Source organism: Ambystoma mexicanum, chromosome 7p, assembly GCF_040938575.1.
Source record: "Ambystoma mexicanum isolate Mex_15411 chromosome 7p, UKY_AmexF1_1, whole genome shotgun sequence".
Lineage (NCBI taxonomy): Eukaryota > Metazoa > Chordata > Amphibia > Caudata > Ambystomatidae > Ambystoma > Ambystoma mexicanum.
Window position 1 is genome coordinate 703067546 of NC_090939.1, and position 16031 is coordinate 703083576.

Below are 16031 nucleotides of genomic sequence, written 5' to 3' on the forward strand. Positions count from 1 at the left end.
CCTTCAAGATGTTTTTGACCCTGCAGATAGAATTGACTAGGTGATCATTCCAATCGCTTTCTCACCCTCCTGTTAGCACCCTCCACTATAGCCCCGGCTTCCCTATCATTTATAGTTAGCGTGTCCTATAGATTGGTGACCCCCTAATGTCTAGATTATCTTCTCTACAATGGGATGCCTAAAGTCTGAGGCCTTATCTAACTAACTTCCTCTGTGGCTCCCTAATGGTCTCCTCCATTAAGAGTTTCCCCAGAATCATCTCAGTGATGTTCTGTATGGTGCCTGCAACACACTTGTTCATTATCTCTCTCTCTCTCTCTCTCTCTCTCTCGCCCTCTTTCTCTCACATTCACTCCCTTTCACCACTCCTTCCCCTGATTGTCCTTCCCGCTCACTATTCCAGTTTCTTCTCCTACTCCCCATCTCATATTCTGTTCTTCTCCCCCTCCACGTCCCTCTCTTTCTTTCGGCTACTATTCCTTCCAGTCTTCAAACTCCCTCTGCTCTCTCTTCCATCTCATTCTGGTCCCTACTCAGTCTCACACAGAATTCCTCATCTGCACTCCTATCCATCTTCTTTACAGACTCTTATTCACTCCATTCCATCCTTTGCCTAGTCTCTCAGTCCAGCTTTGCCAATCCTGGCCTCACCCAAAACACTGCTGTGACTTCCTTTTCCAGCTCTAACTTCCCCTCACCATTTATTCTGAGTTCCACCTGACCATTGGGCCCAATATTCCTCTATCTTTTCCACCAGGGTGAGTTATTCTAGTGCAATGATGCATAAGCCTCCCTTAGCCCCAGACCCTTTTGGTGCATGGCGAGTCAAATAGGCTGTGTTAGTTTCTACTTTGGATACAGGTTTGTTGCTCCTCTTTTTCTGAGCTGTAGAAACGGACACATCTCTCTTTCAACCAACGCCACAGAGTTGTTTTAAAGTCTACATGTTTCTCCTGTGGACCTCTGAGCTCTCCTGGTATGGCATGCTATGATGGTCCTTGTAGTTCTCAAATAAAACAAACTGAGCTCGGGCCAGAATTGAGGGTGCAAGGTATTGGGTGATTAAGAGAGGTACCATATTCAGCAATCAAGGTACATGCAGGGTATTCAGGTACTAAGGCACTTCCAACTCTCTCACATTGCTTCTGGGGTAGGATTGGTTCTGGGATACACCCTTGTAGACTGTTGACCCCTGGCTGGTAGAGTTCTCTGTCTCGCATTCCAACAGTGTCAAACTCCTGACCCCCTCACATAACGTATTGATTTTATTGATTTTGTAAAGTGGCCATGTGTGATTACAAACATCCTCTCATCATCGTTTGCTTTAATACATGGACTTGACTGCAATTGCCTTTCTGTTTTCTGTGTCTTCATCTTTGCTTGTTGTATCCACGTTGCCAGGTAACCACTCTCCAAAGATTTTGTTTCCATGTTCAATACTGTAGAGGAGAGTGCTGTTTCTTTAAAAATATTCTGAGGAATCTCAAAAACCATGAAAAATGCAATTGATTTTCATTTTTTTTAATACATTGATGTATAATGTAACACTGGTCTTTGTAATATTATTTATGTATGGAAGACATGTATTTTTCCAATGATTATTTAATGGAAGAATGAAGATAATGTAATACTCCTTCCAGTGCAACATTCCCTCTTCACAATCTCAGACAAGAAAATTGTTTTTTTAAATTAATTTTGTTTTATTTAAAATAATAAATCAAGGAAATATAGATGGTCACTAAAGTATGACACAGGGGAAACCCACAGCCTCTCACGAATACAGGCACCTTGCCTACAGAAAAGAAAACACAACCTGCCTGCTAATTAATGTGATTTTACCATACTTATACTTTGCTTTGTAGATATAAACTGACATTGATTTTCATAAAAATGAATTCAAAATAATCTACAGTATGGAATTATAGTTGGCTACCTGAAACAGATTTCCCCTTGAAAACTAAAGGTGGAGCAGTTCTACAAACAAAGGTGGAAAGTATTAGCAAGCATTGTTACCAGAGATATTTTTTTACCTAATATATTATTCATGGACTAATTCAAACTTAAAATATCTGTGACAATCTTGTGGTTTCTAGCATGGGCATGCATTTAATTAGCTAACTTGTGTGATATTGAATTGGTTGCAAACCATTTTAGAGGTTTGGATTGAGGAACGCTGTTTCTTTTTGGAATGATGAGACAGTAGCCCATAACACTCTTCCTATTCTCCAGAAATCAGGCTCCCGCTTATGATCCGAGCGCCATGTGTTTATTAAGGGACAGATTTCAGTTACTTTGTTGACTATAGCATACACCAATCAAAAGACTTGCCATCTCATGTTTCAATTCAGGATTTGTAAGACGTCCAGAGATCCCAATTTTCAGGAGAGAAGCCTTATTATGGTGAGTCTACCGAGGGTTTCAATTTTAATTATAAATCCAAAAGCACATACACCTTGTAATATGTTCCTCCTTTCAGTGGCATAGCTTGTAAACAGGGTTGCCCAAAATACTTTAATTGCTTTCTTGAATTTTCTTAATTTGTGCAACATTTTTCAAAAAACTCGGGGATCGTTGTACTCACTTTTAGTGTTGCCTTTCTAATACACGGCAAGAGACAGGGCCATCAACTGGCTTCATCTCAGTACTTACTTTCAGTCTGTGCACATGCTCCCAGAATCCCTATCAGCTGATGTGTTTCTGTCTTTGGAAAGCCAGTGCCATCTGGTAATGGCATTTTAAGGAGATTTCCCATCAGCTTCTTCCAGGCAGAATCCCAGTTTGCTATTCTACTGTCAGACAGGCTCTCTTGTTCTTTATGCTTTCCGAAATGGTTCTCTTCTTGCTATGTGTTTGAGTTTAAATGCCCATCAAACTTGACCCATGAAGCAACATTTCACAAAGCAATGTTGCATTTTACAGAGCGTATTCTAGGTTTCCTACTTTGTCTCACATCCATAGGAGCCCTCCTCCTGACTTCCATTAGACAAAGGTGTTTGATATGCCATAAGGGGATGTATGAATTTTGTGTTAGCCACCCTCGGGAATAAGGAAACAAATTGGGCTTGAATATTAATGTTTCTTATAATTCCCTGTACAGACATGTTGTGTTGATATGAATTATATATCTATTTTCAAAGAGTATTCTGAATCGAGAGACACTGGCCCTCATTCCGAGTTTGGAGGTAGTCATGGCGCTATTCGCGCCATGACTACCTCCACTATTGGTTCCAACTCCGGTTTGGTGATTGGGAAACTTACCGGTCCAGTCCGACCTTGGCGGGACCGGTAAGTCCCCATTCACCAAACCATTCCCATTTGAGCCCCCATAGGAAATGGGGAAGGTGCAAATAACGGTACCCGCTAAGGGACCTCGGAATAGGGCGCAAAGGGATTACCGGCACTGGTGTCCTTACCAGTGACAGTAATCCCTTTGCGCCAACCTCGGAATGAGGGCCACTGTTTGTGTTACTGCCATTTCATGTATATCTGAGATAGAAACAAATGTGAATGTATTAAGAATTCATACATTTTAATATATAATTTTAATACATCATTTTAATATGCATGTGAACTGTGTTTTGCCATGAATTTTAAATCGGCTGCCCAATGGAACAATCTTCCTGGACTCTAATGCTCCTCCCAGGTAATCGGTGAATTACCTTTCCCATACAACTGCTATTATCTTTATAAAAAAAAGCTCAACGTTTTCACCTAAAACCCCAATATACAGCTCACATTTAGACATATTGTTTTGTAATTTGGGAACAGGGCCCTGTCTTAAGTAAACACAAATGTGCTATTGCCACTTCTAAATATTTGTCAAAGTGAATGAATAATGGGATCTCTGCATCCTTGTTTCAAAAGACCTGACTTCTGCACAAACAAACCTCCAGAGTTCAAATTAAGTTGACAATTTCAATGTTACATTTGAAAAGAAAATGCTATATTTGTTTCATGTTTACTTATAAGGGCAATCTAATAAAGTGAAGGCCTATCAACAGATTTAACTTCATCAATCCGATGATTTTTAATAAACAATACATATTTTATCAATACATTATAGAATACAAATATCAAGTAACACACCTCACCATACTCCCCTTTCATATGTCAAAAAGCAACATTTTTTTTTATGTATTATCTTTTTATTTCATTAAAGCCAACAACACAGAATGAATTAGTGAATATTCAGTTTTTTGTTCATAATCATTACTTGATACTTTGGTGTATGGGCAGTCTGAGTCTGCTTTACTTAATGGAGAGCATTGCATCCTTTCAGAAAATAGCATACCACATTGATCTGTATGTTTAGCACATGTCTTGGAAGAGAATGTTCCCTTGCTGTCTCACATTTCAGTTTTGCAAATGTTGCTTGCATACAATGTGAAGTTTGTTAACAATTGCTAGAATCTAGACTCTGGCCCTTACCACACAAATATCATTCAATCTATGTATTAGATTCCCTCTTTCCTCAGCAATCACTTTGATGGTAAATCCCTCTTCAAAATGCGACATGAATCTTTTTTATTGAATCAAATAAAATAATGTGTCAATGCAGCATATAATAATGAAAGCAATAGTTCATGGCTGACTGTCAACCTTTTTTTACATTGGATGTTGTTCTCACAGTTTCCACTTTTTCATTGTGTGGATTCGTTTAAAAAGATTTTTACATCGAAAGTACTTAACCATAAATTGGTCAATCTATTTTGTGACCGTTCCACGCTAGTTAGAGAATGTGTGGTATCCTTCAAAACTTGTGTAATTTGAGACAAAAATAACTGAGGAAAATAATGTATTAACATGTTTAGCCCTGTTGGGCCTCATCAGTGAGGAGTAGCTTGGGTCTCTAGGCCCAGCAGGCATGGGACCCATGTCTGGGCATACTCTCCTACTCAATGTGACAAAGCAAAACAAAAGAGGTGATGGCTGGAAGGTTTGGAATTAATCGTAACTTCTGGCATTGCTCTAGGCAACTCTCTAAATCAATATTCTTTGCCTGACAAGCCATTACAAAAGGGGGAAAGACCATATGCAAATCAGGCCTGGTCACACCCCAAAAGGGGTAGTCCAGCCCAAACTACTTGGTCACATCCTTTCTGCACGAGACGACCAGCTCCCCAAACATGTTTCAGTCTTGTTGGGCCTCATCAATGAGGAGTAGCTTGGGTCTCTAGGCCCAGCAGGCACGGGATCCATGTCTGGGCATACCACTTGGGGTGAAAAAGCATAATAAAACAGGTGATGGATGGAAGGTTTTGAATTAATCTTAACCTCTGGCATTGCTCTTGGCAACCCTCCCGACCATCGTTCTTGCATATGGTCTTTCACCTTCTGTAATGGCTTGGCACTTGAAGCCATCACTTCTTTGTTTTTGAATAGACTGTTTTGTGCCATAACTGAATGGCCTGTTGGATGTTGGTCATGCAGAAACATACTTGCAGTCAGTTGCTAGCTGTATGCCAATGTTTATGTTTTTATCTGAGCTCCATTATTTATCCAATGCAAATTCAAAATATTGCCCACCGATTCCTTAAGTTTTAAAGTTGGATCATTCTTCATTTTTTGAGTATTTTCTGTCACTTCTCTGTTTTATAATGGAATGGTCCATGGAATGGTCTATGAGTGTTTCAGTCTTATCATCTGGTTTAAAGATGATTGACTAGTTAAGTATTTCAATTGCAATTCCATGTTTTAATTTCTTTGTAGGTGTCTTCCCAAAATGTTTTCCGTGCTTTATGATCACCTTGCGGGTGAAAAGTGTTTTTTTTCTAAACTCCTGACAATGCTCACATTTGGTCAATTTCACTCCGACACTCTGACACATGCTGCTTGCTGCAAACAATATGTAATGCTTTATTGAGCATTTATGGTTTCATTTTTGACATATATTTGTCTGAAATATTCACTACTATGCTTAGTGATATTTTGATCATGCTTTTATCACTTTTTTTCCTCATCCTTATTCTGTTTTTCTGTGATACTTGAGCCTAAATAATCTATGTGTCTCCCATGTGTGGATATGTGCTATCCGTCTGAGGCTTGGAACTGATTTACTCTAGTAGTCCCAAGTTCACTTGATTGTGACATTACTGAGGAGATTTCAGAATCATCATCTGTATTTCAGAACTGCCTAAGGGAATATCTTGCTTGTCATGCTTCCGAAACTTCTTCTAACCACAAATGTCAAATTTATAATCTAGAGCATTTTGTTGGATGCTCCACAATTTAGTCTGCATCAATTCTTCTTTATAACAATTGATCAATGTGTCTATTTCTTTTAGTTTTCTTAACACTCCTTCACCTTCTTCATTGAATACAACTGCACTTACTGATTTCAATCTCAATTATTTATAAAGAGCATGATGTCTCTTGAATCATTAATAATAATTAATATCACAATTTGTTGGTAATAATTTCCCATTTTGGTAAGAATAGCTTATTCTATCTGACAATATAGAATCCAAGCATTATTTCTAATAATATTCTTAAGCCTCTTGGAAGTATGTCAGTTTTGTAATATTCTGCTAAGGTTATCGATTGCAGTTTGAGATATTATTTTTTCTTTTGACTACAGAGCTACATAGCTACACCCTCTTCCTCCAGTGGCCAAAAGATCTTTAGTAAGAATGTTCCTGTGACGTAGGTAGCATTGGTGATCCAGTCACCAATGAGAAGGGAACCTTGGCTAGGTAAGCATTAAGAACAAACAAAGGAACCTCTTTTGCAGAACATCCTGTTGGACTATGGTTCAGGAATATCTTTCTCTTTTATGGTGTGCTAGATATTTTCTGAGACTTGATTTGATTTGACTTATTGAGCATTTGTTAGGTGCCTATACAACATAATGGTGTTTCCAGGCGCAACAAGACAAAGTGGGGAGGGAGCAGGGGAGTAAATAATAATGGCAAAAGAAAACAGTAAATAGACATTTGTGGTCATACTAGGCCTTGTGACATTTAGATTTGCAAGTGCAGTGTAGAGATGTTCAGGAAATAGGGGAGAGTGCAAGGTATAGGTAAGTGCAGGTTAGAGCCCGGGAGGGAAGTGCTGAGGGGGGCCAGGGGAGGATGCCGATGGGTAAGTGCTTGGGTAGAGAAATTCCAAGGTTAGGATGAACAGCCACCAGGTAGGGGCACACAAAGGCAGTGATGGGGGGTAATGCTGGTGTTGACTGGGCAGGGGCCTGGTAACCTGTGAGATTCATGAAGGACAAGGCCGTTGGTCTCAGCGGCCGTGGGGTGATTAGCAGGGAAGGAGAGGAGAGAAAGAGATATAGAAAAGTAAGGTTTTGAGAAGGTTCCGGAACTTAAGGAAGTCTGGCTCAAGTCTGAGAGGGGCAGGGAGGCCGTTCCAAAGAGAAGCACAAGCCGAAGGGAGAGACCTGCCACCCACTCCCTGATTGTAGACGCGTTTGACAAGCAGAGAGTTGGAGTTAGAGGAGCTGATGGCTCTAGCAGGGAGGTATTTAGGGAGAGAAAGTTGGAGATAGCGTGGTCCCAGGCCCCAGAAAGCCTTGTGAATATTGCAGAGAGTCTTAAATTTGATCCTCACGGCCGCTGGAGAGATCTTAGTTCTGGATAGATACGGTCCCTGTGCTTGAGGCCAAGGATAAGTCTTGCAGCCCTATTCTGGATTAGCTGAATGGGGAGTAAGGTGGAAAGTGGGAGATTGAGGAGGAGGCTGTTGCAGTATCACTTCATCGTTCAAATAAGCAAACGTCTTTTAGCCATTCAAACATTCAAAGTGAGTGCAAACTATCACAAGTCTCCTGGGACATTCTGTCCTGATAGCCCAACAATCTACTAAAGGCTTTTGGGCACTGTGTTTGTTTTTCTTTGCTATAGACAAAGAGACTATTAATACTTAACAAAACCCAACCAGTCGGAGCCCCTGATGTGTCAAATACCCAATTTTCCTAGACTATTTCATGTTAGAAACTCAGAGACTTCCACATAGCTTAACCACATGTAACTCTCAAACTGAACTGGACCATTCTCTTTGAGACCATATTTGTGTAAATGCCAAACAGTGGGCCTCATTACGACTGAGGCGGAATGGGTTAATGGGCTCCGCTAAAGGAAGGAAGCGGACCCATTTAACCCGTTCCACCTCTTTACAAGCTCCCCTCACGGGACCCGGTAAGTAACGCCTTGTCAAACCAGGCATCCTTACCGGGTCCCATGAGGGGAAGAGGGAGCAAACAACGGGCCGCTCGTAATCGGCCCGTTGTTTGCACCCTCTCCCATTCCCATTGAGCCTATGGGGGCTCAGATGGGAATGGGAAAGGTTGGGGCCTGGGTTCCTGGAGGGAGGAATTACCGGGCCCTCCGAACTTGGAATGGCCCGGTATTCCCCATTCTGGGAACCCAGACCCAGACCCAATTTCGGCGGCAGCCATGCCGCCAATAGCGACATGGCTACCGCTGAAGTCGTAATGAGGCCTACTGTCTTGATTCAACAGGAAATTCACCTCATGCATGCAGATCTGTGCTCACCTTCTTAGGCCTGCATCCACACCTTACCCCATGAGAAATGTACGGGTTCCCTTTTGCATAGTTTGTAATCAATTAGTTTGGCTATTCTTCAGTAGTGTAGTGCATGGTAGCCAGCCAACTTCTGTAAAAAAGACTTACAGAGCCACACAAAAGACTGCTACTTAGCCAGTTGATCCCAAACACTGAGCTATCATAGGGGTACAGCACATTTGCACAATTTGAGGAATCTCAAAACATTAGAATCTGTGCCAACACAATGGGAAAAGCCTCATTCGAATGGAACTCACACTCGTGCTAAAAAAACTCCTACTATTAAATAATATACCCAAGATAATCAGCTGCACATCACATAGATGCGGGTGAAAGAAAGGTGTTTAAGATTGATTATGCAATATCTAATTTGTGTTGCTGCACACATAATACATGTAAATGGTATTAATTACACGAGAATGAACACAGCATATTGTATTTAAAAGTATTCATAGCTATAGCCACGCACAAACGTGGCAAACACTGTCAGCTCATAGAAAACCAGAATTGCATGGCAATCCTCTGATTAGAATGGCACGCTTGCAAAACAAATCAATTCAAACGATTTGACACAGGTATCCTTGTAATTTTGGCAAACAATGAACAGCACGAAACCTAGTACTACACTGAACACCTTCCTCAAGGGAGTCACACTGCCGCTTTACAGAAACATTGCACAGGTGGAAGTGCTACTAGGACTAGGACAAACATTGCAAAAACATATTCTTTCAATGCATCGTTTCACCATGGATATATTTTCTCTTGTCTTGGCAATAGCCTATCATTTGCTGTGGTGGAGAAATGTATTAAAAGAATATTATTATATCTGTTGCACTAGGACAATTCTTGCCCTATTGCTAATTGTACTTGAACAGTGTCGGCAAAATTACACCTACTTGCTAAAAGTCATAAGAGCCTCATTACGAGTTCGGCGGAGGCCGTGCCGGTAAAACCGGCAGGCTGCCGCCAGACTTGTGATTTTTTATGGCACCTGGCTTTACCGAATAACTGGGGGATTACGAGCATTCCGGGAAGTCAGATGCCGGAAAAATGTAAATCCCATAGGACTCAATGAAAATGGGGATGACAGAGCACCGGCACCATTAATAATGGTGCCGGTGCTTCCGTGAAAATCTGCTTGCCGTCCCGCCCACCAGTTCAGGCCTGGCAGGCAGGACGGCAGCTGCTCGCAGGCTGGTAGTGTGCAGGTCCCGTAACAATGGTGCTGGTAGACTTACCAGCACGGTTGTTACCCGACCGGCACACTTGTAATGAGGCCCAAACCCTTTAACGATAACTCAGTTTGAGATACCAGACGATAACCTTCTGACTAAGTGACTGGACTTCTTTATCTACCTTGAAAATGAGTTGAAACAGTCTATCTTCAGTGTTCAAAAATAGAACCACTTTTAAATTCTATGACATCTTGTACCTGTATTTGGTGTGTTTACTCTCCACTTGTTTATTTAACATACCTTTATTAATTAAGGGTTCTAGCAAAGCAACACTATTTCCATTGACGCTCCTCTTATATCACCAAGCCCTTACCTTTTTGAATAGAACTTAAAAGTCGGGAATTCGAAATATGTATTTTTATATTTTCATACAAAGGCAATCCATATTTTAATTTCTTCAGAAACAAACATTCACATAGATGTGAACATTTTGCAGCCATATTTGGAAATACATGTTGGAGGGAAAGTCGGCAAAAAGTATGGCTTGTTTTAAATTACTTTGACAGCCTGTGCACCCTGTGGAGCAAGGATAGATGAGAAGTGCCACCGCGCGCTCAGTGCATGGCCACTCTCGTTTATGGAAGTCAATGTTTTATGAAATTAAATTGGCATGCAGCAAGTGCTTTGTTCACCTCAGCTACTGCTATCATGTATTGTGCAATGACAAAATGTACACTGCAAAGTGGATCATTGATTTTCCTGGGTTTCTGCAGTTTGAATTTAAAATTAAATGGAAGGAAAAAACATGATCAATGAAAACATCATTAAAATAAGTAAGCAACACGCTCCTAACTTTAAATAGCTGCAAAACAGAGAGAATGGCACACATATTCTGCAATGACTATTACAAAATCTGCAAGAAAAGAAACGCTGGTATCAACTCAGTTTGCCAGGAAAAAGTACCAACCAATTAATATGTTGGTTTAATGTCCTGAGAGGGTGACCTGGAATTAGGTGTATATCAAAACTGCACTACATGCACGTGTTTTCATGCATTGGACAGCTTAGTAAGAATTCTTAATGTGTTAGGCCAGCATCAAAGGCTTTCCCAAATAGGCCACGTTCATGGATATAATTCATCACATTTCGGCAGCAAATGACTGCAGCTATTTCAAATATAATCTGCTGAAACTTAACGTTTAATAGAACGTATAATACAGAACTTTTACCTCATAAACATGATTCTTTTAAATGTGCTCAAATAACAGCACGATTGAGCAATCGATTGTGATCCCTATCCTACACTGCTTTGACATTATATTGAATGATAGGTATGATGGGTTACTTATAACGCGCTTAATACCCAGAGATTTCTAAGCGTGTACCCGGGGATCGAACCTGTGTTGCTCCTGTCATCTTGCTTCTAAGGCGAGCACGTTGTCCCAGAGCTATCCTCCCAAGAACATGCCAGAGGAGCCTGCTCATCACAAGGCCTTAAGTAGTTTTAACAAAAGTTTTTCACGGCCTCAAATTGATATTAGAGGCTTTCAAAAATTGCGTTTATGGCCTGCAATCACAGCCACACGAAGCACCGTGAACCACCTAGCTACTGTGCTTGCTAACTTCCCATTTGCCATTCTGATGTATGTGTTTGACTGTGTTGACTGCTTCTGATTTTTACTCTAGCCACTTTTTAGACCATTAGTGAATAGATTTATTTTAGTTGATGCCACATCAATTTAAATAATATTGTTCTTAACTGTGATTCTAGCCGCATTTTAGCTTTTATTTATGTGTTATAGTGCTGAATGAATTTGTATTGAATTTCCCACTAGTGAACAGTTATCCCTCTGGGCTTTTCATCTCTGTGTCCATAATGCATTCCAATCGAAAACTGTCTAGATTTGATTTCCTGCTGGTACGCATTGTACGTCCGGGAACTACAAATCCCGGCACGTCTGTAGTTTTCGGACCTATTTCTTATAGGTCCCTCAAGTCTGCACCAGCGCGTCTGCGCATTCAGGTCTGTGCCGGTCCGTGGTGCTCCGTGGTGCCTGTTGACTGCCTTCTCCCCTCATTGAGCAGGGTCCATCCATGGCGATTATGCAGGTACTCACCTCAAATTAATGCTGCTAGGGATGGATTATGCTCTGAAAGAAACAGTGCTCGCCCACATATAATGGGCGCGTGCAGGGCTGATATTCTTCAGCACTATCTGCTAGAGGTTTCAGTAACCATGCCAAAATAGTTTTTCTCGACCTCAGAAGAATCGGTGCGGGAAGTGGAGGGCACTCATATGGACGCTAATAAGATAGACCTGTCGGTATCGACCAGAGAGGTGCCTGCTGGTTTGGTGTCAGGAGGGGAACACACTAAAATGGTTGTTGGCTCAGCTGAGCTGAAGAGAGGGGTATCATAGGTTACTCAGACTGACCAGAATGGGATAGACCATAAAGGATTGGTGATAATGTGCTAGGGTCTGTAAAGATGGACCTACCCAGTCTCCTCCAGTTTGCAAATAAGAATGTGGACACTAGAATGAGCAACATGTCGGATTTAAAAATAGTGCTCATGAACATTAGGTCACTGCTTAAACATGTGTTAGAGGTTGCCACCTACATTACTGATCTTGATGTTGATATCTGTGCACTCACAGAAACCTGGTGTTATGAGGCAGCAGGGCTGACTTTGGTGCTAGCAATTTCGGCTGGGTATAATACGCTGCGTCACGATAGATAGGAAGGGAGAGGAGGTGGCATCATTTTTAAAGTGAATCTGGATATCTGGGAAGTAGACACCCCAAGAATTGAGGGTACTCAATTCAAACATATAAAGATAAGTATTAATGCTGAAACCACTCACAGTATGCTTTTGGTATATAGGGCTTCATTACAACGAGGGCGGCCGCAGAATGAATAGTGCTGGTAAGGGACCGGCACCGTTAATTCTGGGCCTCCATATTACGAGGTCTCCTCGCGGGTGCAGCTAAGGACGTCTGGTCAGACCAGACGTCCTTAGCGGCATCCGCGAGCAGACCAGGATGCTTACAACGGGCTTGTCATTAACGGGCCCGTTGTTAGTATCCTCTCCATTCCCATTGAGCCCTATGGGGGCTCAAATGGGAATGGGGATGTACCGGGTCCCGGTCCCGAGAATGGGAATTACCGGGCCCACCAAAGTTGGCATGGCCCGGTGATTCCCTATTTTTGGGACCCGGACCCAATACCCGGTTTGGGGTTGCCATGCTGCTAAAACAGCATGGCTACCTCCAAACTCGATATAAGAGGCCCATAGACCCCTCACTTTCATGACAGACTTTCCTATACAATTTTACAATCTTTTACTACCTATCCTCAAACCGAATAGCAACTTTGTGGTCTTGGGCGATTTTAACTACTGGTGGGTTGTAACACTGACCCTTTAGCCACTTAATTCGAAGACTTATTGAATAACTTGGGGGTTGAGCAACTTGTTAGAACTCCGACACACATTAAAGGGAACACATTAGACTGAGTTGCCACTCACAATACTAAAACAACAGATTTAGCAGTTTTGCCTTGCCCGTGATTAGATTATTATTCTGTTCATTTCAAAAAAGTATTTGAGACACCTATAAGGACCAGAGTAAAGGAAAACAAATAATATTACATTAAGGAATCTAAAAAAGCTAACTCCAGAAGCCTTGGAACCTTCGCTATGGCCTATGGTTCATGAGATCACTAATTTGGAGGCGGCCGAAAATATTGCCAATGTCTATATGCAATCTTTGCAGGAAGCTACAAACACCCTGGCACCTTTTAAAACTAAACATGTCTCTGAGAAAAAAGGTAAAGACTGGTTTAATCCTGAATTACAGAAACTGAAGGCGACTAAAATGGATCTATGCGATCACTGCGCCGCCCATAACTGTGACGGCCGAAATGCTGACGCCAGTTACGGTGCGGCACAATGATCATATGTATCACTTTGCCCGCTCCCAGGCCTGCTTTTCCCTTCCCATCCCCCACCCCCAAATTACCTTTTACTGCGGCACACTTCTCCTGCACCCTGCTATCCCTGTGGCGTCAGCTCCTCCCACTAATGTGGGTTAAAGCTGATGGTGCAGGGTGCTCTGGCCCTCATTTTGTGTGCCCCCAAAGTCACAGTAACTGCAGGGGTGCACAAATGAGGGCAACAATTTTGTACGATTCCACTAAAATCATATACTTCTATGCTGGGAGATCATCCCAGGATACTCCTAGCAGAGAAGCCTATAAAATGGTTGTAATTGATTTTAAATAGCAGTCATAGCAGCTAAGAAAAGTATGTTTAAGGAAAAGATAATTCAATCTCGATCAGAGGCCAAAGAAAATTTTAAAAAATTGAGAGAATTAGAATCCCCATACCAGAAGAACTCGAATATATTGGTGAAAGATGCTGCTTGGTGCACACTGATTCAAGATGTTATGTGGGGGAAGTTGGATCGGATAAAAAAGGATATTGAGGCAAAAAGGATGAATATTGATTTGCTAATTAACGCCGATGATTCGGCGAAACCTGTGCAAAATCCATTAGACATTCAATTCAACTTTGCAGCTGTATCCAAAGCTGAATTAGCAAATATTATTGACGATCTCAAACCCACTAGCTGCAAAGGGGATCCTTGCCCATCAACGATTATAAAGTCCTGCTCCTCCACTTTGATCAGTTCCTTGTGCACATTTATGAATGCTTGCTTTGCTGATAATCACGTGCCAGCTGGGACTAAAAGTGCCTTTATTACACAGTTATTATTAAAGAAAGCGGGACTTTGCCCAAGTACAGCAGCTAATTACCGGCCAATTACTGACACGCCATTTCTTTTCAAAATGTTATGTTGCGTGGCTTACATTCAAGTTTTGGCTCATTTGAATGAACACATGATTTTAAATAAATGGCAGTCTGGCTTCAGGCAGGGGCACGGTATGCAAACGGTGTTGCTCGATTTGAAAACAAGACTGTTACACTAAATGGATAAAGGTCAAACTTTTTTGCCTATGCTGCTGGATATTTCCACAGCTTTTGACCTGGTGGATCATGCGTTACTGGTTACCAGGCTGAAAGAGGTGGCTTATTTCTCAGACAACGCTGCTCTCTGGATCACCTCCTTTTTGAGTGACAGGTGGTGCAGGGTTTGCAGCAAGGACACATAAGCATTACTTGTGCTTTTAGAACATGGCGTGCCTCAGGGGGCTTGTCTGTCACCTTCTTTATGTAATGTTTTCCAAGCACCTTTTTTAATCTATTGGAAAAAAATTGCATGGCTTTCACCAATTACACGGATGACAAACCATAAAATACATGCAATCAAGAAATTAAAAATTATTATTACAAAATCAGCTTTCGTGTGGGTAGGAGCCAATAAAAAAATCAATTCAAGAATATGTATAGCTAGTGAGTTATTTTAGGAGCTTTGGCATTGGCTACTTCGATATTTGCTTTTGTAAGATAAGGAACTGGAAATCACACGTGAGCAAGGTAGTGGTGACCGCTGCTCGGTCTAACAGTCCAGAAATGAATGTGTGTGTAAGAGATAAGCAAAATCCAAACCTGGTATTGTTTTTTTTTTTTTGCAACTTGACAACATTAGGTCAAGTCCATTTTGGGAGTGTTCTTTGGGAATGGAGAGGGATGTCACTCAACAGTACTCAGTGAGCAGAAGTTGTTAAAGAATCGTGTACTTGTTCCAAACTCAACAACTAGTGAACTTCCATATGTTGAGCTCAGAATGAATACGTTTCGTGAACTGCGAGCGTCACCCCGGTTGCTTTGTGGATGTCCATATGGTCTAATCCTGCTGCACTGTCCATCACTGATGACATACTGGGAAGAGGGGAAGCCGAGTATAGTGCATGCTCTAAGCATACTGTCAAAAGCACACGTGACGTATGGTTTTTTTGCCTTTTCTAGACAATACGTGTACATGGTCAAGGCAGATAAGAGTTGTCCAGCATAGGCAATAAAGCAACATTTGATAGAGGTGTTTTTTAGAATGCCGGAGATGAAGATTTCTTTAGCGCAGACGAGCCCTAGTTCTAAACCTTATCAGGAATGTATCACAGCAGCTTCCAGCAGAAGACTGCCAATGCTTTGCTTGCACGTGGTCAGGCTTGTGTGTGGGCGGGATTGTGTCTTTGGGGTATGCATACCCTGGAAACCCCCTTCTATGTTATTGTATTTTGATTGACGTTTCAAGACCTTTCAGAGGAGATATGTGTTGTCTGTGTTGAAACGCTTTAACGTTGTATAGTGCAGAGTAGAATTGTATTGCATGCCATCTGCCTTGAACAAACATTTACCCTTGGCTTCA

The 16031-nt window shown here is 41.6% G+C and overlaps 1 long non-coding RNA gene across 1 annotated transcript in view; it reads left to right on the forward strand.

Moving 5' to 3' along the window:
* The first annotated feature begins 11731 nt into the window (after positions 1–11731).
* LOC138525552 (uncharacterized) overlaps positions 11732–16031 on the forward strand; it is a 198733-nt gene continuing 194433 nt past the window's right edge. Inside the window, exon 1 of the long non-coding RNA XR_011283350.1 lies at positions 11732–11812. This is a non-coding gene — a long non-coding RNA (uncharacterized lncRNA). The remainder of the gene's footprint in view (positions 11813–16031) is intronic.